Source organism: Ovis aries, chromosome 14 (assembly GCF_016772045.2).
Source record: "Ovis aries strain OAR_USU_Benz2616 breed Rambouillet chromosome 14, ARS-UI_Ramb_v3.0, whole genome shotgun sequence".
Classification (NCBI taxonomy): Eukaryota; Metazoa; Chordata; class Mammalia; order Artiodactyla; family Bovidae; genus Ovis; species Ovis aries.
The window spans coordinates 8,897,822-8,922,684 of NC_056067.1; the positions used below are offsets into that span (position 1 = coordinate 8,897,822).

General features: G+C 42.9%; 1 protein-coding gene across 4 annotated transcripts in view; it reads left to right on the forward strand.

The window, feature by feature from the left end:
- CDH13 (cadherin 13) overlaps nt 1-24,863 on the forward strand; it is a 1,037,580-nt gene that overhangs the window by 243,554 nt on the left and 769,163 nt on the right. The window lies entirely within an intron of this gene.

A 24,863-nucleotide genomic window follows, 5' to 3' on the forward strand; every position in this document is an offset into this window, starting at 1 on the left:
CTATCCTGGGGGGCAAACTCTGGGAAGTAGTGACGGTTCTGGCCCCTGAATTGCATTTCTGAACCTCAGCAGTTTCCCTCTGACACATCATTATTGCAGGGAAGTATGATTTTAGCTGAAAGGGCAGTAAGTCAGATATTTGTCTTGCTGATCTTGGTGGGGTTTGTTTGTTTTTGTCTCTTTGGTTAACTACCCAAGGCATTCTTTTTCTGAGACCCAAATTTCAGAAAGCACCTAAAGACCTTTTGGAAAATGACCGCTGTGCTGCGCAGGGCCTGCCTATCTGTATTCTTCACGGCCTTATCACGGGAAGGTTAATCAGACTGGCGCCTACACTGCCTCATTACAGACTGCCCTTTTCATAGACAGCTTCGTGAAAACTAGAAGCTAAGAGACAAAAACTTTTGATCTGGCCGAGGCAGGGACTATAGGGAAGACTCTGGACTGGGGGCCAGGGAACCCAGGTGACTTCCACCTTCTCTGAATATTTCCATTTCCTTCTCAGTCAAATGAGGGAATTGGACCCAAAATGAAATGGCTAATAATTGGCAGGCACATAGCTCTGTCCTCGTTGCCTCTGACAGGCACGGCTGCTCCATCACTGCCTCCTCCCTGGTTACCTGGAGAGAAGGGCTTCTCCATGCAGGCTGCTTTAGCAGACCCTTCCCGCCCAGCCTGGGGGTCTCAATGGTGGTTCCTGCCCACCGTGAAAGTTCTGTAGTTCCTACCACACGTGAGTCTCAAACACGTTCCTGCCTAAATGAGGTCAGCGGCAGCACCGAAACACGCTGCATTTAACTACCCCGAAGTGTAAAGACCTTTGAAATGTAAACTTAGCCAAATAAACAAACCATTGCAATTTGCCTCTGTCTTCTAGGTTCAGTAGTTGTTCCGTCCTGTGGTCTGTTACAAAGCGTTTGTCTCAAGAAAGCTGGGAGGGCAGGGATCAGCTTTCTATTCACCAAGTCTGTTACTATACCTTCGGTGGAGGTGGTGTAAGATCCTGTGCCTTTAATACATTTCCTGAGCTTTAATAGATTTTCTGAGCTAACGATTTGCCTTATTTACCCCCTTGGGGCCTGATCGTTATTGTGGTTGACCATATGGATAAGCTACTTGTGTGAAATATTCTCATATGAATGAGAATCACTTTTTAGGTGGTGATTCTCCTTAATATTGTGCTCAATCACCGAAAATAATTCCCACAGAAAATATCATTTTCTTTTGTTTGAAAAATTCCCTCTGATATTTAAATGTCATCGTGTTTCTAATCCTGAATAATTCCGGATTGATTTATACATGAAATTAACCGCAGCACTCTTGGTTAGGGAAACTTGTGCTTCTCTCTCCCTCCCACTCAGTTTTCCTGGTTTCACAAATGAATGAGGGTGACTCACTTTCAGTGGAGTGGAGTGAGAAATGCAACTGGGAAACCAGGATGAAGTTGGGGCACATTGGCACCCATTCTGTCTATCGCATACAGACACTAGAGATGTAAATTTGGAAACTCATTAACAGCCAAGACAAAGAGGAAGATGTTTCCAGGTCTTTGGTTCACAGTATCCATAGGATAAAACTGTTGCTGAAATGATGCTTCTGTACCTTAATCTTTAGAATTAAGACCTCACCTACATTTCCGCTGTATGTTCTATCATAAGAGGTACACCGATAGAGATGCTTCTGTCTATATTTAAATATTGCTCTAGACAAAAAATAATCTGGTGTGTCTTTTTAAAAAGTAGTTCAACTTTAAAGTCTTTTTCTTCCAAGTTAAAATACACAAATCAAGGGCCAGACTGATTTAAAGATTTCTAGTGGGAGACTTCACAGAGAGGTACATTCAAGAGAGGGAAGACTCCTCCTGGGGACGTGCTCTAGGCTGCAGAACTCCATAGGAAATTTATTTAAAATGTAAATGCATCTGGGATACTGCCTCCCAGTTCTTTGTTTTTTGTGTATTTGACCCTCCACAGATTCAATGATACATTGCATTAAACTGGCTCCAAAATACAAGCCGTTAGCATTTCAGTACATTTACAATAAGTCTCCCAGTCTTTGTGATTCTGGAGATACTGACCACCGGATGCTGGTTTCAGGCACAGAGGGTCATTATTCAGAATCTTAATATAGACAGACAGGAAGAGATCACAGTTAAGGTGGATAATTAATGACCCGAGAGCCTGGTTCCAGAGAGACGCTCAGGGCAGAAGACCTGACCAAGAGTCATCCAGAGATGTGACTGTCTGGGACGGGCCTTTGCACAGGATGGAAGACCCAGACCCCTCAGTGCCGAGTGTGACTTTGGTCCCACCAGCACTTCTAGTCTTGGCCTCCTTGGGAGGCCCAGGACTCAATGACTGTCTTAAACCTGTTTCTCTATTGTGCCTTTGTTCAGTTCTGTTCAGTTCAGTCGCTCAGTCGTGTCCGACTCTTTGTGATCCCATGGACTGCAGTGTGCCAGGCCTCCCTGTCCATCACCAACTTAGAGTTGGAAATAAATAACTGAGGAGGGCTCTCTGAGTCAGCTCCACTAGCACCTCATTGGAATCTGAGGTCTCAGCTGTGGGTCATCGACAGATGGACCTGTTCTTTGCAAAGAGTAAAATAAACGGCATTCTGAAAGGGGAGTTTGCAAGGTGTGCTGGTATTGGCTGCCCTCCTGAGTCTTCGTGGAAACTTCAAATGTGGCTGGGCCAAGGTTCTTATCTCCATCTGGAGGGCAGGCACCTGGAGCCCAGGAAATTTATGTGATTACGATGTTAACTCATAGAGGAGAGCTTCTGATAGCCTGTTCATATTGTTACCACTCAGTTTTTTTATCTCAGGACTCACTTCACGCTGCCCCCAGAGCACAGCATCTTGCACGGCTCTCACCCACGATGGAGCCCTCCCTGTCAGAGGCTCTGGGTGAGCTGAGTTCCAGCATGTGGAAAACCCGTGCCTCTCTTATGGGGGTTCTCAATTTCCCAGATGTCGAAGAGGGCCCCCAAGAAAGAAGCAAGTGTTTTTGAACCCAGAATTCCCCATTAAAATTAAAAAAAAAAAAAAACAAAACCTCCCACTGCCATTAGAAGGTAGAGAAATAAAGAACACACTTTGGAAAACTCTGTCCTAGAGCCGTGGGCACCTCTACAAGGCTAAGATTCAGGGACTGTTCTGTAACCATCTTAGGTTTCCCTGCATTCAGTGCCTTAAGAATTCAATACACTGTTGAAGATACTAAATTTTGTTGGTCATATGCCTTGGATTGTTGAGAAGATCCCCTGTATCAAGTAGATGGCTCTACTGCTCTCTGCTGCTCATGCACTTATCGCTTGCTATCATTTGGGGATCTGAAAATAACATTCTAGGAAGACCAGGAGTAGTCATGTTACAGAGAACTATGTGTTGGGAAGGTGAAGACCAGTGACCATGGGTGAACAGGTAATGGGTTACCCTTTTTCTTGTAGTATTGGCCGACAGAACTGGCCACACTTTAGGTTCCCTTTCGTAACTGTGTTAGTCGCTCAGTTGTATCCAGCTCTTTGTGACCCCGTGGACTGTAGCCCACTGGGCTCCTCTGTCCATGGGATTCTCCAGGCAAGAATAATGGAATGAGTAACCATTCCTTTCTTCAGGGGATCGTCCCAATCTGGGGATTGAACCCAGGTCTCCTGCATTGCAGGTGGATTCTTTACCATCTGAGCCAGCAAGGAAGCTCTTAGGTTCCCATATGATCAAGCAGAATAGCATTCCACTCAAAATTGAGTGACTTAGAAATACTATGGGTTAGCAAGAATGCATGTATATATTGCATGTATGAATGCTTCTTAAAGCTAGCGTATCATTCATCTTTATTATACCTATGAGGAAAGGAAAGCTCTGAGAGCACTTCTGCTGCTCAGTACAGTTTTGACTCCTTGTTTGTAACTATCAACTCAGAGCTCTGTGACCTTGGACAAGTTACTTAACCTTTCTGTGCTTCAGCTTCCTCGTGTGTAAAATGATGATATTTCCTGCTAAGATTGTCATGAGGATTAAATGTATTAACACCATATGATGTTTAGAACAGTAGCAAGTACAGACCGCACTCAATAAGAACTAGCTGTTATTATATATGCAGATCCCCTGGAGGAGGTCATGGCAACCCACTCCAGTATTCTTGCCTGGAGAATCTCCATGAACAGAGGAATCTGGCAGGCTACAGTCCTTGGGGTCACAAAGAGTTGGACATGACTGAGCAACTAAGCACACATACATATGTATATAAATTTTTCTCATATGTATGCAGCTTTAAGGCATGTACACCCATGCACCCTGGTCTCACTCAGCTTCTTCAGCAAGATTTATTCTGGGTGACATTTGACTGTTTCCAGAAATCAAATCCAGTTTCCATGGGCAAAGATTTTCCTTCATAAAGCTTACTCAAAAGGGGTGAGTTGTCTCCTCTGAACACAGTTCTTATGGAGGACACTAAAAATACTTTTGGCAAATAAGTCTGGCTGGTTAAGTGAGTCACCAGATGCCTACTTTGAAGGGAAAAACAGTCATTTCAGTGTACAAATTGTTGCCTCATTACTTTATTACATACCAGAAGGGAGTTTGGGGTGGGATGTCGGAAAAGTATAACAGAACCACTACAAGTTGTCCTGTCATTTAGCATTTAATTAAAAATAACTAGGAAAACAGCTAATTGAAATACTCGGTACAACTTACTCTTTTTTATTTTTTTTTTTTTTCATGACAGACTGTTGACTGAGTTTTCCAAATTAGTAAAAGCATTCAGGCAGTTCAGGGAATTTGGGTCTAGTAACCCTTCAGCTCTTTTTATTTAGAATGTTGGCATTTTACACTAGTGTCAAATGTGATAATTATTTTTCACAGATATTGAGTTTAATAAAGTAATTGCTAAAACACATCTCCACATTTGGCTCTCCAAGACCAAGTCTGTAAAATTTTTGAGCTGCAGACGGTAACTTAATACTGAATATTTGCCTGACAATGGTCTAAGAGATGTGTCCTCATTGAGAAGGGAAAGAATGGAAACCAGACGGCGAAGTCATTGCAATTCTGATCGTGGACAACTGTGATCCCTGAGTTGCGTGTAAATTAGTCATCATAGATTGAAAACAAACAAACGAGTAGACCCAAACACATCAACCTCACCATCACTCGAGCCGATTAGATATTCAGAGGAAAATCTCAGTTTTTAATATGTTACAGAATCACACGAATACATATGTGTTGGCATCAGCAGTTTTGACAGATGCAGCTTAAAATAGGAGAAATGCAAAAATAGATACAGCAATTTTAATGTGGCCTAAGCAATGGCAAGAAATATTTACCACATGATGAACCTTCACTCCAATGTAAGTGATTGCAAAGTAAACAAAGATGGAGTGTGTACTGAATTAAGTAATGATTTTCTAATAATCATAAAGTACAAAGTGATTAATTTATGGTTAATTTTGATATGATATTAGGATAACAAATTTTTTGTGGGCAATTGATATGAACTGAATGTGACCCTCCAACACTCAAATGTGGAAGCCCTAATCTCCAACGTGAGAGGGCCTTGGTAGAAATATGGGTCATGAAGGTGCCACCCCCGTGGTGGGATTAGTGCCCTTACAAGAAGAGACACAGAGAAAATGAGGACAGCGCTGGAAGGCTGGTGGGGGTCTGACCCTGAGTAAAGGAGAGGAGGAAGGAAGAAAGCCTGGGTGGAAGTACAGCAATGCTGTTGGAGGGCCCTTGAGCCCAAACTTCCCATGCAAGGACTGGTGGGCCCCCCCCAGGAGCGCCACTGCTTGATGTCCTGGTTGCGCAGTAAATACTGAGGAGCAGCATGCGGAAGCATGGCCACAGTAATGTGGCGATGGATTTCAATGCATGACAGCTAGAGTCGTTGATCAAACTATGCCCTTCAGTTAAGCCTCTAAGGGATACATCTTCATGGCCATCACAGAGGTGCATACAAAATATTAGTTCCATGAATGAAGAAGGAACACAGGGAGAAAGGCATTTTCCCCGCATGCTGTGTTTATACCTGCCTCTTCCTCAAAGTTTTCAGTCTTTTGGCTTAGCTACCTACCTTTCTATTGAGCACCTATTACATACAAGCCATTCACTGCCATGCCTTGCTTGGTTCCCATAGCAACACTACGCACCATTATTATCCACTCTCATTTTGTAGGTGGGGAGAATGAGACTCCAAATGAGTTAAGTATCTTGCCCATCTCAGAAGCTGCTACACAGCAGAGATCTGTTTCATAAGTTAACACCGAAAGTCTAGACCCTTAGCTGTAATGCTGTACATTATTAATGTAGAGGGGATACAGGTGCCAAGAGATTCACTGCCTTGCAGTGGATGGTCCCCAAAACACCAAGGAGCAGAAGTGTAGACATGAATCCCATGCTTGGGCCAGGGTAACCATGATGTTCATTCATGAATCTGCATCATTCTTTCATTCACTCACTCATCCTTGGCCATTCATTCACTTGTTCATTCATTCAGTAAATGTTTATCAAAGGTCTTTGCATGCCAGTCCATGGACTAAGTTTTAATCTGTCTTTGAGGCACTCACTGTCCGCACCATCCAGTTCAGTAAGCTCCGTAGGGCTGTTAAGCACTTGGTATGTTTTAGCCTAAACTGAGTTGTGGTGTGAGTATAAAAAACACACTGGATTTCAAAGAGCGTGGAAGAAGTGGTTTAAAAAAAACATCTCATGGACAGTTTTTATGCTGATTACATATAACCATTTGGGACTATATATAAAGTTAAATCAGAGAAAGCAATGGCACCCCACTCCAGTACTCTTGCCTGGAAAATCCCATGGGCGGAGGAGCCTGGTAGGCTGCAGTCCATGGGGTCACTAAGAGTCAGACACGATTGAGTGGCTTCACTTTCACTTTTCATTTTCATGCATTGGAGAAGGAAATGGCAACCCACTCCAGTGTTCTTGCCTGGAGAATCCCAGGGACGGGGAAGCCTGGTAGGCTGCCGTCTATGGGGTCGCACAGAGTCAGACACGACTGAAGCAACTTAGCAGCAGCAGCAGCAGCATAAAGTTAAATAAAATATATTATTAAAATTAATCCCACCTGTTTCTTTTTATTAATACATTTTAATCATAGCTATTAGGCAGTGAAAAATGCACATTTGGCCATGTTATGAGTCTCTTGGACACTGCTGGTCGGTTGAACAGTAAAGACAAGTGCTTTACTAGCACAGAGGGCTATGGGAGCCCAGAGCAAGAAGCAAATGACCGTGGAGATGTCTGCAGAGACGGGACATTTGACCTGTCCTGGACTTGGCATTCCAGGTGGATGGCGCTGTAGAGACTAAAGTGTGGGGAACTGAAGATGAACACTACATCCAGCAATTTGGAGCTGAGATCCTAGACAAGACTCTTGTCTCAAGTTGGGTTCCCTGGGAAGTAGACTCTGAACTAGAAGCTAGCATGTTTAGTAAATTGCTTGTTCATTAACGAGTGCCCTTGGCTTCAGCCAGAATTAGGACGTGCGCCACCTGGGGAAGGTGTGAGGCCTTGGGTGAGATGAGTCTCTGCAATTGAGGAGATTCATGATGGGACCCATATACAGAGTGTCCCTAGAGAGCACAGTGTCAGGACCTCCGTCATAAGGCAGGCTGGTGGCCCTCACTGTGCACCCTTCCATCATCTACAGAAATAAAGGGACAGGGTGCTAATGCAGAGATCCCTTCCTTACTCCACACTCTGTGCCCAGGGCCTCACATTAACTGAGTGGGTGGGAGGAGAATCAGGTCTCTGTGATGTCAGGTGGGTGCTTGGCAGTTTGTATAAATTACAGCCAATACAGTGGTGAATTTGTATGTGTAATGCATTTACCCACAGCCCCTAGAGTACACTAGAAGACAATTTCTTGGTGTTTAAAAGATTATCCTTTTAATAATTCATTGATCTTAACAACACAATACATCAATGGTTTACACCAAAGCCATGTTTTATCTGCAATGCACTTCCAAATTGAAAGGTACCATAAAATAGCACTTAACTTTTGGAATCCATATGTTATCTAAAGCTTAGTTTCATATTTGTTTGATGATAACGAATATCCTGTCTATTTTATTATCTAGTACAAGCTCTAATTTAGGGGCTCAAGAATAAATGAGGCAATGCCTGCAGGTGGGTGGCATGCTTGTGTGTGTCCTGGAGTGTGTTTGCAGGTTTGATCTTATAGTTTATCATCAGCATATGTACATCAAATGATAGTCATGAAGTGAAACACAGAGGCATTCCCATCTCAACTGACCCATTTGGTGTGAATCCATTTAAAAGGAAACCGTTTCTCTACTCACAACGCTCATGACACCAAATGTGTGGGTTTTCTGCACCAAGCAATTTCCAAACTTCTGGACATCAACTGGGTGTCTTACAACTTTATTCAGCTCATACACCAACGACCTGAGGGTAGAGCAGACTGCACAGGTTAGGGCCTCAGTCCCACAAGGCTGCCCCCACCTCAGATGCCCATCAGAAGCAGTGGGTCCCCAGGTGACCCCCACTTCTCTCTGACTTGGCTACAAATCAAGAAACTCCACAATCCGCTAACCAGATTTGATAATTTGCCATCATGGGACTCAGGGAAATACTTTATTTTTACTGGTTTATTATACAGGATGTTATAGAGGATACAGATGAACAGTCAGATGAAGTGGTACCGAGTGTGAGGTTGCGAAGTGTCCCGAGCACAGGAGCTCTGTCCCCATGGGGTCGGCATGCGCCATCCTCCTGGCAGATGAAGATGTGCACCAACCCAGACGTCCTCCACATCCCTTATTCAGGGGCCTTTAGGAAGGTCACACCACGTAGGCATGACCAATTTCTAGATCCGCCCCCCTTCCCAGAGGATGGAGGGGTGGGCCTGGACCTCCTAATCTTCTAATTATGATTCAATCTTTCTGACCCAGTCCCATCCAGAAGTTACTGAGAAGCCCACCAAGAGTCACCTCATTAGAATGAAAGATGCTCCTCTTACCCAGGAAATTCCAAAGAATTTAGGCGCTCCATGTGAGACCCTCCTATCACCTTCATCACTCAGGAAATTATAAGGGTTCTAGAGCTCTCCGTCAGGAGCCAGGGCAGAGACCAAGTACATATTTATCGGTATATCACAACATTCCTTTTACTTTGGTACCATTCCTTTGGTAGGGCATGGACCTACCAAAGCAGGCTCAACTTTAATGTTTTCAGCATAAGTTGAGTTGAGAAGGAACCAGATTTCTCTCTCCGTTTACTTGCTCTTACTGGTCCCACTATTTTCTGGCACATGGTATTCTGGATAAGGAGTGTGTGCAAATGACTGTAGGTGCCGAAGGTCACCAGAGTTCCCCATTGCCTGGGAGGGAAGGTTAGAACCTGCAACGTGGTCCACGTGATCGGCCCCTCCCCAACTCCCCCTTCTCATTTTGCATCTCCCCTCTGGCCCAGAAACATAGCCCTGCCTCAGCTTCCCCCAACGTGTCATGTTCTTCCCCACGCCCAGTACCTCTGCACCTGTCCTTCCCTCTGCCAAGAGTGCTTTATCCTGAGTCCCTTTGAGATCATGGAGTTCCATCCATTCCTCTGTTTAAATGCCAACACCACCAGAAAAACACAAACACAAAAACAAAAACTTCAGTCAGGTCTGAAGTTTACCCAGCCCCAGAGTGCCACTGTTACTCATAGCTTTCACCACTTTCACCAATATCTTTGTTCCCAATGGATGGGAAAAACCGGGAGGGCAGACCTAAAGCATGGCTGGATACTCACTGTGAAGAGAACGTAAGAGGAAATGATATGCCACAGACAGGACAAGCAGAATAAACCATGGAGATGAGTTTTACTTGGATATTGATGATCTGTACTGCAAGAGCGTCAGCGAATTGATGAAGCCATGAGGCAGTTTGCCCTGGTTCAAGGAGTATACAGGTGATGATATAGAGAAGACAGATGGGGAGTGAATTCTATCAAAAAGCTTGGCTGTCTAGGGAAGGTAAGAGATAGGGAAATAACTTCAGAGGTGGGTAGAATTGAAAAGAGGATTTTTTTTTTTTAGTTTTCTAGAATAAATAAGACTTAAACATGTTTGTAAGCTGCCAGGAAGTAGCCAGTAGAGAGAAAGTGATTGAAGATGGGAGAGAAAGGAAGGGTAATTGATTGAGCAACGTCCCCAAGGAGACGTGAGGGATGAAATCAAGAGTGCGGGTCAAGAGGTGAGGCTGGGAGAGGCCAGCACTGAGGCAGGTGATATTTCTGTGCAGGGTTTCGGCTTTTGTGCAGAAGAGTGAGGAAAGCATCAATCACCTCCTCTGTGGCTGGGTAAATGCCAGGAAATTCTACGGCAGAAACTTCCCCAGCCAGGAGGCTCAGAATTAATTGTGAGGATTAAGCATAAACCAAAAGGAGCAGGGAAGTCTTAAACACTAAATCCCAGGAATGGGGCCTTTTCAGATCAAGGAAACGCTTATGAGAATGGTCCAGCAGCCAGAATGCCGAGGGAGACCTCTAGGCACTTGGCGACCACACGAATGCCCCTCGTAAGATTGCTTCACATGGTCAAGGTGTACGTTGAGGTTTTTTTTTCTTTTTTGCTGTGATTATACCTCCAGAACAAGAACACAATCTTGGAGAATTAAACACAAAACACAATTTTGGAGAATTAAAACGTCTGCATAGGAGAAAAAGACATTTTTTGACCTTCTGTTGACATTGTCTTATTCTTGTCTCAGTTTGTTTGCAAGCGAAGCAAGGACCCCAAGTTAGAAATCTCCTTGCAATTGTTCAAATATGATTTAACTGAAAATAAAAGCTTGGTGGAACATGGAGGATTTGCCCAGTGGGGAGTGTGTGTGCGTGTGTGTGTGTGTGTAAATGAATAAATGACGTTCTCGGGTGGCCGGGGAGCAGGGGTGAGGACATGCTGACCCTGTGTTTTATCTAGCATGGTGATAGTGGGCCAAGCCAGCAGTGTAAAACAAAATATAAGTATTTGCTGAACAAATGAGTGCATGGGTGAACAGAGGAATGTATGGATCAAAGAATGAAGAAATCTACCTGTTAATCTCTAGGCTCTAGAATCATTTCCCCCCCAAAGAGGCACACTGTTCGGGGCATAGTGCCTAAATATCTTTCTTCAATTACAAACATAATAGTTATGTAGCCAGCACATACTTATTGGATTAAAGGAAGCAGTGTCTGATAAACACTTAAGACAGAACTTGGCATATGCTAGGTGCAATGTGAGTGTTAAATAGATAAGTTGGACATCAACTACCAAGCCCTGGGCCAACTGCCAGGCTGTAACTCAGAGTAAAACAGACACAGCTCCTGCCCTCATGCAGCTTAGAATCCAAGTGGATAGTGTCATTGAACTTGCAGGACATCACCTCCCATCACTTCCATCTGCACAGCAGTTTTCCTGAGCTAACTGTCACATCCTCAACCTCTGATCCCCCTGGACAATCTTAGAGGTATTAGCAACCTCATTTTCAAATCTCAGAGATTTGGGCTAAACTTCTGAGTGACTTGCCCAAGGTCACAGCTGTTAGGTGGTAGAGCTAAGAATCACTCACTCACCTGTCTGATTCTGAAGTATGGGACATTTTCTTCACACTGAATTGCCTCTCATTTGCCCACTTGTGAGTGAGAAAGAGCTAGAAGGCTTATGCTGATGGGTTTGAGGTATTTGTGAAAGTTTGAAACTGCCATTTTTCATGAAGTCCATACACTGTATTCACCCACATGTCCTCACCTCCTATATAGTGTAATGCTGTTCTTTATGTTCTGAGGGTGTTCCCCTTCTAAGTTAAAAATGATCAAACCTACAGGGAAGAAGGGTACCCTGGGGATTTGCTTTATAAAATAAACAGAAATCAATTTTGACTTGTTTTCTAATCATGATAAATGAAGCCAGGTTAGGGGGAAAAAAGTCCCAGCATTAGTCGAGGATCATTTTGCCAGGATGCATTGGTCTTTGACAAGCAATTAAGAAGCCTTCTGATTGTGGCTGGCACTGCCACGGCTCAGCACCCTCTTGATTAATTCTCATTTTCATCCCTTCCTTGGGATTTATTTACTCATTTCACCTGGAATGTGTTTAGCTTCTTAACCCCCCCTCCCCACTTTCCTCATGTGTTTCTTTGCTTGGCTTCTTCCAACTTTACCTCCTCGTGAATCAGTGCCATATTCATTCATGTTGGCAAAATAGTAATACCTCAGCATCTTGGCATTTGGCCTTGCTTCCTTCTTTCCTTCCTTCCTCCTGTTTCTATCTAAGCCCACCTCAGTTGACCTCCTTTATTTCCATCTAGATAATTCTTTTAAAATCCAGAGGATGTTTGGCTTGGGCTGCTTGGTAGGGAGGGGTTTCATCCAATGTGAGCAAGCTACCAATGGTGGGTTTTCGAATACCTATTGGTGAGAAGTCTGGACAAAATCGAAGGGTCTTGGAGAAGCTACAAGAGATATCAATATTATACAATGAACATTACCATCTTCATCCTCACGACCATACCGTTAACTGTGCATTCTTGCTCTAGTCCAGGCATTGAGCCTGCCTCTTTCATCGGTTATTTCTTTTAATCCTTGCAATAACCCTACAAAGAAGGTAATGGTGGCCTCGACTTACAGTCAAAGCAACGGGGATGCAGGGAATTTAAATCACATGAGCAGTATGTGGTGATACCAGCCCTCAAGCCTCTGTCCCTGAATTATTAACAGGATAACCCACAGCAGCGCTAATTCACACATAGCACAGGCAACAGCAGCAGCCCTGGACACTTTCAACACAGATCATTCGACCCAGCACCTTGCTGGGCGGAGTTTGCATGGCCACCCTGTTGCATCATGAGTCTCGAAGGGCTGAGATCTACTCTCAACGGTCCATCTCAGCCCACCCCATATGGGGACAGGAGTGACTCAGTGGGTGTTTGGCCATATGAAGGGTCCCTGGTGGTCCCCAGTGGACCGTCCCTTGTGTAAAGTGGGAGCACTGCTTCATGGTCAATGGGCTTATGTCCTCAGACACTCCTCCCACTCCATTCCCTCGTGATCTGGAGCCTCCTAGTTATTCACCAGCCATTCCTTCCCTCTTACCTTGGGGACTGAAGCCCTTTCCTTTTCCTTTGGATGATTTGTGTGTGTGTGTGTGTGTGTGTGTGTGTGTGTGTGTGTGTGTGTGTGTGTGTGTGTGTGTTTCACTTAGCCCTTGCGGCCTCTGGAAAATGTTTCTCACAGTCTAGTTGCCCTGGGAACTTTCTACTTGGAGCCCAGACTCTACCATGGTTCTCTCTCTTCAAGGGGCAAGAGGTACAGGGAAAGGGGATGGGCACTGACGGAGGACCATGCGTATCAGGGGCCTGGGGTGATCCTTAGAGCACCTTCACCTTAAAGAGCTAGGTTTGTTATCCAAGTTTCATGAGCAAGAACACTGAAATATGGAGAGCTTACACAGATGAAAAAAAGACCCTCTAGGTAGGAAGTGGTGGATCAGAATGAGGCCAGCATCTGGGTTCTCTACACTCCAAATCCTGGTCTCTCTCTCCCTTCTCCTATCTACTACTCCCCGGGAGTCGTAGTGAAGTGAAGTTGCTCAGTCGTGTCCGACTCTTTGCGACCCCGTGGACTGTAGCCCACCAGGCTCCTCCATCCATGGGATTCTCCAGGCAAGAATACTGGAGTGGGTTGCCATTTCCTTCTCCAGGGGATCTTCCTGACGACCCAGGGATCGAACCCAGGTCTCCCACATTGCAGGCAGACACTTTAACCTCTGAGCCACCAGGGAAGCTGTGATTTTCTTCTAAACTACTTTTTCTATTAAAATGATAACTTGTCGTTAAAATATTTAAGCACGTAAATTAACTGGTGCTAATTATGATGTTTCAAAAAGTGACAAGCAATTTAGAGTGAGATTTAAAAAATAAAACCTAAATATAACTTGGCATCTTTTGTAATAAATACAAACCTTTGTCAATCATGACTTTATCTAACCCTGATATGCCTCACATCTAAATAGTACAGAGCATTCTGACTCATCCACCATTTTGCCAGGCTCAGAAGTGTGTAAGAAGTTTACATAAGTTCTGGTACTTCCCAACATTTTGGTGTCCAAAACTGTTGCAAGTAGCTTTCTGCTGAGTTTCTAATCTCTTTGAAGAGAGGTTGAAATGATGACTTCCAGCTAAGATTGGAGAAGATGTCAAGTTTTCTCCTAGATACCCTTGTTAATACACATCCTGAACCCTTTGTCCTTTTCCACTTTGTAGTAAATTAAGACAGAGAAAAATGACCTCCCGATAGGATGCGTGTTCTCTGGGAAGAAGCGAGCGATACGAGCATGAGCAACCATGCGTCACAGTCTTTGCTGGGCGGTCGGGTGTCAGCCATGCCTCCGTTCCTCTCGGCGCTTCGTGCATGCACCAGGAGGCACTGGCAACTAGCGGTCAGCGCTCACCGGAGCCGGCCTTCTGCTCCCGACCAGCTCGGTGACTGACTGGACTAGCTGGGCATTACTCCTGGGCATTGATTTCCGGTGAGGGGGATGCGCCACCCAAAGCAGACAAACTGTTTCCTCCATGGCTCCAACATTCTATAGGCTCAGACTCTTCCTTACTGCTCTTTGCTTCCTCCCTGGAAATTTCTTACTGCGTCTGTGAAAGGATGGCAGTGTCTCTCCAGGGGAAGTGGGAGGAGGCCAGGGAGCACTGGGAGGGAGCACAGTGAGCAGCCGCTGCTGCTGCTGGTCCTTTCCCTGAACCACCTGGTGTGATGAAAAGGGAGAAAGAGGCTGAGACTCACTGTGCTGGGGACCATCTCTCCACCAGTGAATTTTATAGGTGATGATCTTGGGGCCTAGAGAAGTGAAGTGACTCACCCAGGGTCACTAAGCAATTCATAATATACCTAACACTTAAGAGCAAAACTAGTCTTATTTTTATCTGACAGTTATTTCTAAGAAAGAGAAGTGAAAGGCGCTCAGTCGTGTCCAACTCTGTGGCCCCATGGACTGTAGAGTCCATGGGATTCTCCAGGTCAGAATACTGGAGTGGGTAGCTGTTCCCTCCTCCAGAGCATTTTCCCAACCCAGGGATCAAACCCAGGTCTCCTGCATTGCAGACAAATTCTTTACCAACTGAACCACAAGGGAAGCCCAAGAAAGAGAAAAGCTACCATAAAAACAGAACTTCAAGTTTTACAAAATGGATCCGCTCTGTGTATATGAATTCTTACAGAAAGTTAGGGGAAAAAAATCACTTGTAAAGGAAAATTAGAACTTCCTGAACAGAAGTGTTCATACAGCGACTAAGTGAAGGGTATCAGAGAGCATGTGTCCCCTTAGACCAGTGCTAGCCAACACATAGTGTAAGCCACATAAATAGTAGCCAATCAAAAAAGTAAAAGAAATCAATTTTAGTGATATATTTTCACTCAGTATACCTAAAAAATTATTTCAACATATACTCAATGTAATTAATTCCTGAGATATTTGACTTTTTGGTGTGTCTTTGAAATCCAGTGCACATTTATTTTATGCTTTAAGCACATGTCGATTTGGATAAGCCATGTTCCAAGCGCTTCATAACTACATGTAGCTGGTGGCTACTGTGCTGCAGTCTGGCTCTCTCTCCACACTTCTCTTTTCCCAGTCCCTATCAAAACTTATGCTCCTGGAGGTCAGGGGAGAGATAGCTCCAGAAAGAATGAAGGGATGGAGCCAAAGCAAAAACAACACCCAGCTGTGAATGGGGCTGGTGATGGAAGCAGGGTTCGATGCTGTAAAAAGCAATATTGCATAGGAACCTGGAATGTTAGGTCCATGAATCAAGGCAAATTGGAAGTGGTCAAACAAGAGATGGCAAGGGTGAACACTAACATTGTAGGAATCAGTGAACTAAAATGGACTGGAATGGGTGAATTTAACTCAGAAGACCATTATATCTACTACTGCGGGCAGGAATCCCTTAGAAGATATGGAGTAGCCATCATGTCAACAAAAGAGTCCGAAATGCAGTACTTAGATGCAATCTCAAAAATGACCGAATGATCTCTGTTTGTTTCCAAGGCAAATCATTCAGTATCACAGTAATCCAAGTCTATGCCCCAACCAGGAATGCTGAAGAAGCTAAAGTTGAACAGTTCTATGAAGACCAAACAAGACCTTCTAGAGCTAACACCCAAAACAGATGTCCTTTTCATTATAGGGGACTGGAATGCAAAAGTAGGAAGTCAAGAAACACCTGGAGTAACAGGCAAATTTGGCCTTGGAGTACAGAATGAAGCAGGACAAAGGCTAATAGAGTTCTGCCAAGAGAACACACAGGTCATAGTAAACACCCTCTTCCAACAACACAAGAGAAGACTCTACACATGGACATCACTAGATGGTCAATACCCAAATCAGATTGATTATAATCTTTGCAGCAAAAGATGGAGAAGCTCTATACAGTCAGCAAAAACAGACTGGGAGCTGACTGTGGCTCAGATCGTGAACTCCTGATTGCCAAATTCAGAATTAAATTGAAGGAAGTAGGGAAAACCACTAGACCATTCAGGTATGACCTAAATCAAATCCCTTATGACTATACAGTGGAAGTGAGAAATAGATTTAAGGGACTAGATCTGATAGACAGAGTGCCTGATGAACAGTGGATGGAGGTCTGTGACATTATACAGGAGAGAGGAATGAAGACCATCCCCATGGAAAAGAAATGCAAAAAAGCAAACAGCTGTCTGAGGAGGCCTTACAAATAGCTATGAAAAGAAGGGAAGTGAAAAGCAAAGGAGAAAAGGAAAGATATACCCATTTGAATGCAGAGTTCCAAAGAATAGCAAGGAGAGATAAGAAAGCCTTCCTCAGCGATCAATGCAAAGAAATAGAGGAAAACAATGGAATGAGAAAGACTAGAGATCTCTTCAAGAGAATTAGAGATACCAATGGAACATTTCATGCAAAGATGAGCACAATAAAGGACAGAAATGGTATGGACCTAACAGAAGCAGAAGATATTAAGAAGTGGCAAGGATACACAGAAGAGCTGTACAAGAGAGATCTTCACCAAGATAATCATGATGATGTGATCACTCACCTAGAGCCAGACATCCTGGAATGTGAAGTCAAGTGGGCCTTAGAAAGCATCACTAGGAACAAAGCTAGTGGAGGTGATGGAATTCCAGTTGAGCTATTTCAAATCCTAAAAGATGATGCTGTGAAAGTGCTGCACTCAATATGCCAGTAAATTTGGAAAACTCAGCAGTGGCCACAGGACTGGAAAAGGTCAGTTTTCATTCCAAACCCAAAGAAAGGCAATGCCAAAGAATGCTCAAACTACCGCACAATTGCACTCATCTCACATGCTGGTAAAGCGATGTTCAAAATTCTCCAAGCCAGGCTTCAGCAATACTTTCAGATGTTCAAGCTGGTTTTAGAAAAGGCAGAGGAACCAGAGATCAAATTGCCAACATCTGCTGGATCATGGAAAAAGCAAGAGAGTTCCAGAAAAACATCGATTTCTGCTTTATTGACTATGCCAAAGCCTTGGACTGTATGGATCACAATAAACTGTGGAAAATTCTGAAAGAGATGGGAATACAGACCACCTGACCTGCCTCTTGAGAAACCTATATGCAGGTCAGGAAGCAACAGTTAGAACTGGACATGGAACAAGAGGCTTGTTCCAAATAGGAAAAGGAGTTCGTCAAGGCTGTATATTGTCACCCTGCTTATTTAACTTGTATGCAGAGTACATCATGAGAAATGCTGGGCTGGAGGAAGCACAAGCTGAAATCAAGATTGCCAGGAAAAATATCAATAACCTCAGATATGCAGATGAGACCACCCTTATGGCAGACAGTGAAGAAGAACTAAAGAGCCTCTTGATGAAAGTGAAAGAGGAGAGTGAAAAAGTTGGCTTAAAGCTCAACATTCAGAAAACAAAGATCATGGCATCCGGTCCCATCACCTCATGGCAAATAGATGGGGAAACAGTGGAAACAGAGGCTGACTATTTTTCTGGGCTCCAAAATCACTGCAGATGTTGACTGCAGCCATGAAATTAAAAGATGCTTACTCCTTGGAATGAAAGTTATGACCAACATAGATAGCATATTAAAAAGCAGAGACATTACTTTACCAATAAAGATCTGTCTAGTTAAGGTTATGGTTTTTCCAGTGGTCACGTATGAATGTGAAAGTTGGACTATAAAGAAAGCTGAGCACTGAAGAATACATGCTTTTGAACTGTGGTGTTGGAGAAGACTCTTGTGAGTCCCTTGGACTGCAAGGAGATCCAACCAGTCCATCCTAAAGGAGATCAGTCCTGGGTGTTCATTGGAAGGACTGAGGTTGAAGCTGAAACTCCAATACTTTGGCCACCTGATGTGAAGAGATGACTCATTGGAAAAGATCCTGATGCTGGTAAAGATTGATGGCAGAAGGAGAAGGGGACCACAGAGGATGAGATGGCTGGATGGCATCACAGGACATGGGTTTGGGTGGACTCTGGGAGTTGGTGATAGACAGGGAGGCCTGGCGTGCTGTGTTTCATGGGGTCGCGAAGAGTCGGACATGACTGAGTGACTGAACTGAACTGAATCAAAACTTATCTTTCAGAGAATATTTAAATAGAATGTACACTGATTTTTAATAAAATACATACATGTATATGTTTGTAAACATATAAGTTATATGTATATACATATGTGTGTGTGTGCTAAGTCGCTTCAGTTGTGTCTGATTCTTTTCTACCTTATGGACTATAGCCTGCCAGGCTCCTCGGTCCATGAGATTCTCCAGGCAAGAACACTGGAGTGGGTCCCCATGCCCTCCTTCCTGATCCAGGGATGCAAACTGAGTCTCCTGGGGCTCCTGCATTGCAGGTCAATTCTTTACCTCTGAGCCACAGGGGAAGTCCATATATGTGTGTGTATATATGCCTATATATGTACAGAGAGAGAGAGAGAGAGAGAGAACTATTCCAAGGCAGTGCAAAAAGAGGATTCCTCATAGAGTAGTTTCTTAAGCCAGATGGAGAAGTTCCTGAAGTAGCATTTCTCCATTTCAGGCTTCCAGATTTTCAGAAGCTCTTTATTAGGAGCCTTATAGTTTAAGAGTCTCCCCACTAACCTCATAGATTAGCAGACCCCCGAGGCAGCATCTTAGAACAGGATGGGCCCTTAGTCTAACTCCTCCATCATGAATTACCAGCTTCGGGAAGTTAGTTTTTGTCATTATATCCAAGTTTTGGCCATTTGTGCAGGAAGGCCCACAGAAGCAAGCACAAACCAGTTGGCATTGCCACATTTGACCCTTGCCATGATCTAGAAACTTGGGGATCTTAAGAGGATATTTCCTAGCTGAGAAAGAGAAATATGATAAACTCAGGCCTCTCATAGCAAAGGTTTAAATGAGAGAACACACTCGAAAATGCCTTGTACCTGGAGCTGTAGTGGAAAAAAAAAAAAAAAAACTACCACAAGCTTAAAACAATAGAGGTTTATTTTCTCACAGTTCTGGAGACTACAATTCCGAAATCACTGGATTTATGCCCTTCCCTAATCAAGTACGACCTTGTCTTAACATAATTACAGCTGCAAAGATCTTATTTCCGAATATAGTTTTCTCTTTTTCCTGAATATGTGATAGTTGCAGCCATATGGAATATAGCCTTTTCAAATTGGTTTCTTTCACTGAGAAATACATGTTTAAGATTCCCCCACCTATTTTCATGGCCTTATAGCTCATTTCTTTTTCATAACTGCATAACATTCCATTTTATGGGTGTTCCAAGCTGCTTTCCACCGATTCCAAGCTGCAAAATGACTGTCTCTGACTTTTATTTTTATTTTTATTTTTTATTTTCTTTTATTTTACAATACTGTATTGGTTTTGCCATACATTGGCATGAATCTGCCACGGGTGTATATGAGTTCCCAATCCTGAACCCCCCTCCCACCACTCTCCCCATATCATCTCTCTGGGTCATCCCCGTGCACCAGCCCCAAGCATCCTGTATCCTGTATCAAACCTAGACTGGCGATTCATTTCTTCCATGATAGTATACATGTTTCAATGCCATTCTCCCAAATCATCCCATCCTCTCCCTCTCCCACAGAATCCAAAAGTCTGTTCTATACATCTGTGTTTCTTTTGCTGTCTCGCATACAGGGTTATCATTACTATCTTTCTAAATTCCATATATATGTGTTAGTATACTGTATTGGTGTTTTTCTTTCTGGCTTACTTCACTCTGTATAATTGGCTCCAGTTTCATCTACCTCATTAGAACTGATTCAAATGTATTCTTTTTAATGGCTGAGTAATACTCCATTGTGTATATGTACCACAGCTTTCTTATCCATTCATCTGCTGATGGACATCTAGGTTGCTTCCATGTCCTGGCTATTATAAACAGTGCTGCGATGAACATTGGGGTACACGTGTCTCTTTCAATTCTGGTTTCCTTGGTGTGTATGCCCAGCAGTGGGATTGCTGGGTCATAAGGCAGTTCTATTTCCAGTTTTTTAAGGAATCTCCACACTGTTCTCCATAGTGGCTGTACTAGTTTGCATTCCCACCAACAGTGTAGGAGGGTTCCCTTTTCTCCACACCCTCTCCAGCATTTATTGCTTGCGGACTTTTGGATCACAGCCATTCTGACTGGTGTGAAATGGTACTTCATTGTGGTCTTGATTTGCATTTCTCTGATAATGAGTGATGTTGAGCATCTTTTCATGTGTTTGTTAGCCATCCGTATGTCTTCTTTGGAGAAATGTCTATTTAGTTCTTTGGCCCATTTTTTGATTGGGTTGTTTATTTTTCTGGAATTGAGCTGCAGGAGTTGCTTGTATATTTTTGAGATTAGTTGTTTGTCAGTTGCTTCATTTGCTATTATTTTCTCCTATTCCGAAGGCTGTCTTTTCACCTTGCTTATAGTTTCCTTTGTTGTGCAGAAGCTTTTACTTTTAATTAGATCCCATTTGTTTATTTTTGCTTTTATTTCCAGTATTCTGGGAGGTAGATCATAGAGGATCCTGCTGTGATTTATGTCTGAGAGTGTTTTGCCTAAGTTCTCCTCTAGAAGTTTTATAGTTTCTGGTCTTACATTTAGATCTTTAATCCATTTGGAGTTTATTTTTGTGTGTGGTGTTAGAAAGTGATCTAGTTTCATTCTTTTACAAGTGGTTGACCAGTTTTCCCAGCACCACTTGTTAAAGAGATTGTCTTTACTCCATTGTATATTCTTGCCTCCTTTGTCGAAGATAAGGTGTCCATAGGTGCATGGATTTATCTCTGGGCTTTCTATTTTGTTCCACTGATCTATATTTCTGTCTTTGTGCCAGTACAATACTGTCTAGATGACTGTGGCTTTGTAGTAGAGCCTGAAGCCAGGCAGGTTGATTCCTCCAGTTCCATTCTTCTTTCTCAAGATTTCTTTGGTGATTCAAGGTTTTTTGTATTTCCACACAAATTGTGAAATTATTTGCTCTAGCTTTGTGAAAAATACCGTTGGTAGCTTGATAGGGATTGCATTAAATCTGTAGATTGCTTTGGGTAGTATACTCATTTTCACTATATTGATTCTTCTGATCCATGAACATGGTATATTTCTCCATCTATTAGTGTCCTCTTTGATTTCTTTCATCAGTGTTTTATAGTTTTCTATATATAAGTCTTTAGTTTCTTTAGGTAGATATATTCCTAAGTATTTTATTCTTTTCGTTGCAATGGTGAATGGAATTATTTCCTTAATTTCTTTTTCTACTTTCTCATTATTAGTGTATAGGAATACACGGGATTTCTGTGTGTTGACTTTATATCCTACAACTTTACTATATTCATTGATTAGCTCTAGTAATTTTCTGGTGGAGTCTTTAGGGTTTTCTGTGTAGAGGATCATGTCATCTGCAAACAGTGAGTTTTACTTCTTCTATTCCAATTTGGATTCCTTATTTCTTTTTCTGCTCCGATTGCTGTGGCCAAAACTTCCAGAACTACGTTGAATAGTAGTGGTGAAAGTGGGCACCCTTGTCGTGTTCCTGACTTTAGGGGAAATACTTTCAATTTTTCACCACTGAGGATAATGTTTGCTGTGGGTTTGTCATATATAGTTTTCATTATGTTGAGGTATGTTCCTTCTATTCCTGCTTTCTGGAGAGTTTTTATCATAAATGGATGTTGAATTTTGTCAAGGCTTTCTCTGCATCTATTGAGATAATCATATGGCTTTTATTTTTCAATTTGTTAATGTGGTGAATTACATTGATTTGCGGATATTGAAGAATCCTTGCATCCCTGGGATAAAGCCCTCTTGGTCATGGTGTATGATCTTTTTAATGTGTTGTTGGATTCTGATTGCTAGAATTTTGGTAAGGATTTTTGCATCTATGTTCATCAGAGATATTGGCCTGTAGTTTTCTTTCTGAAAGCCAAGTCTAGAGTAACATTAGCGGATCCTTCCTGGGCACAGCCTCTTGTGCAGAAAGCTTGGAATTCAGCTCCATGCCATCTTCCATGCCCTGCCCTTATCTCTGAAATACCCCATACTTCTGCTCTAAGGACCTTCTAGAAAGCTGTGTAATTTGCTTAATTTAAAATAGTGTATTACTTGGGAGAAATAAGGTATGTGTTGGATTTATTTTGCTCATGATTCTATTAGAAGAGACCTGAAGAAAGAATAATTAGGGATGGGAAGAGGATAGGTCAGCTTTGAAATGAGGAAGGAAAAAGAAAATACTGGAAGCTTGGCATTCCCCAGGGTATTACCCTATGGGAGCCAAGGGTGATGAGGGAGAGAACCTGTGAAAAAAGGTGTCTTCTCATGGAATTAAAATTCCAGAATGTTCCAGAAAGTGCCAGATGCAGGACCAAGTAGGGCCAGCTAGTGGTGAAAACCACTCCCGTATGTGGGCAAGGTTGCTGAGCACTTGGCTGGTACAGGTCATGGAAGTCAAAAGTGCTCTCAGTTAATTTCCTACAATGAATACGCACCCAGGTTAGCACCAGGGGTCATCCACCAACAAACATGGCAACAGAAAAATGCCTTTTTAGAACATATTTAAAAAATTCAAAGACTATATATAAATTCATTTTATTTTTAAATTCAGAAAAACATAAACTCCCTTTTCTTCCCTGCAACCATATTCCTCTCTTAGAGGTAACCACTGTAATTAGTTTGATGGATATCATTCCAGAGGTTTCTCTGGGCATTTATACACATAAATATATGTGTCCACTGATACATAGATGTTTATGATATGGGTGAGCCATATATAAGAGAGATACTACTATGTTTCTTTAATTTGCCTTTTAATTTTTCAAGTCCTTTGTTGCATAATACTATTTCATATGGACATATAATATTTATAAATTATATACAAATAAGAAATAGATACTTCTTCCCAATTTTCACCATTAAACATGGTAGATGTATTAATGTTTACCAATATCTAATACTTTTCTACTTCCTGGTCATAAGAGATCATACTTCCCTGCTTTCCTGATGTCAGCTGTCACCATGTCACTTGATCTCACCACAGAAACGTCTGCAGAAGTGACATATGTCACTTCCAGGCCAAAGTATATAATTGTTAGTGCTCGATTCTCCAGTCTCTCTCTTTCACACCATAAGAGGCTGCCATCTTGGTCATCTAGGTCCCTGGGTGTTTTTGATCATCACAATCCAACTGCTGCCCTGCACAGGGCAAGGAGCTTAAGCAAGGAATAAATCCTTGTTGTTCTCAGTCATGGAGACTCTCACAGTCTTTAGTATCACTGTGTAACCTGTCCTATTCTGGCTGACTTTCACTGCCAAAAGCAGCCTTGTGCTTCTTTCTAGAGCATCTCTCCAGGAGTGAATGTCTGTTGCAAAGTCAAAATATTAAATTGCTTTTAAAGCTTATACTTATACATCTAGTCCCTACCTTTTGTCCCTTGGCTCCTCTACATCTCTTGATTTTAAACTCCTTTCTATTATTTATTCATAGTTTATTAGATAAATGCCTTCCCCAGACAATCTAGGAGCTCCCTGGAGTCTGCCGGTTGTTTTGCCCGAGCCTCCAGTGTTACTGATTGTTTCATTAAACTCTAATCTCAAGGCTAATCCATGCTGGAAAATATGGTCTGTCCTATAAGAAGGCTCCCAGACTGAATCTCAAACCATGAACCACGCTGTGCGGGTGTTTTGTGGTGCTTATTGGTGGCCACATGACATTGTTATTTTTTTCTGAACATTTCTAGTATGATTCACACAGTATAAAATGATTACCTTTTGGTTTGGGAGGTACTAAGTTTGAAAATGGGAGTTCTAAAGTGCTGTATTCTCCTTCAGAGCACAGCGAGGTGTTCATTGCTACCCAGGGGGCCAACGATGCTGCCAGCTTCCCAGTTGATGAGTTTATTCAGCTCTGATAGGGGCAGCTGTTGTTCAGCCACTAAGCTGTGTCTGACTCTTTGCAACATCATGGACTGCAGCACACCTGGCTTCCCTGTCCATTACCAACTCTCGGAGATTGCTCAAACTCATGTCCATTGAGTCGGTGATGCCACCTAACCATCTCATCCTCTGTCATCCCCTTCTCCTCCTTCCCTCGATCTTTCCCAGCACCAGGGTCTTTTCCAATGAGTTGACTCTTCGCATCAGGTGGCCAAAGTACTGTAGCTTCAGCATCAGTCCTTCCAATGAATATTCAGGGTGGATTTCCTTTAGAATTGACTGGTTTAATCTCCTTGTGCAGCTGGGACAGCAAATAGAATGGGGGTTTCTTTGAAGCTGGTGAGCTGCATGCAGAAGTTAGCAGCAGGGCAGGGCTGAACTTAGCAGCAGCTGAAGTTGATGTAAGCTCAGAGCTCAGCCCAACTGCAGGAC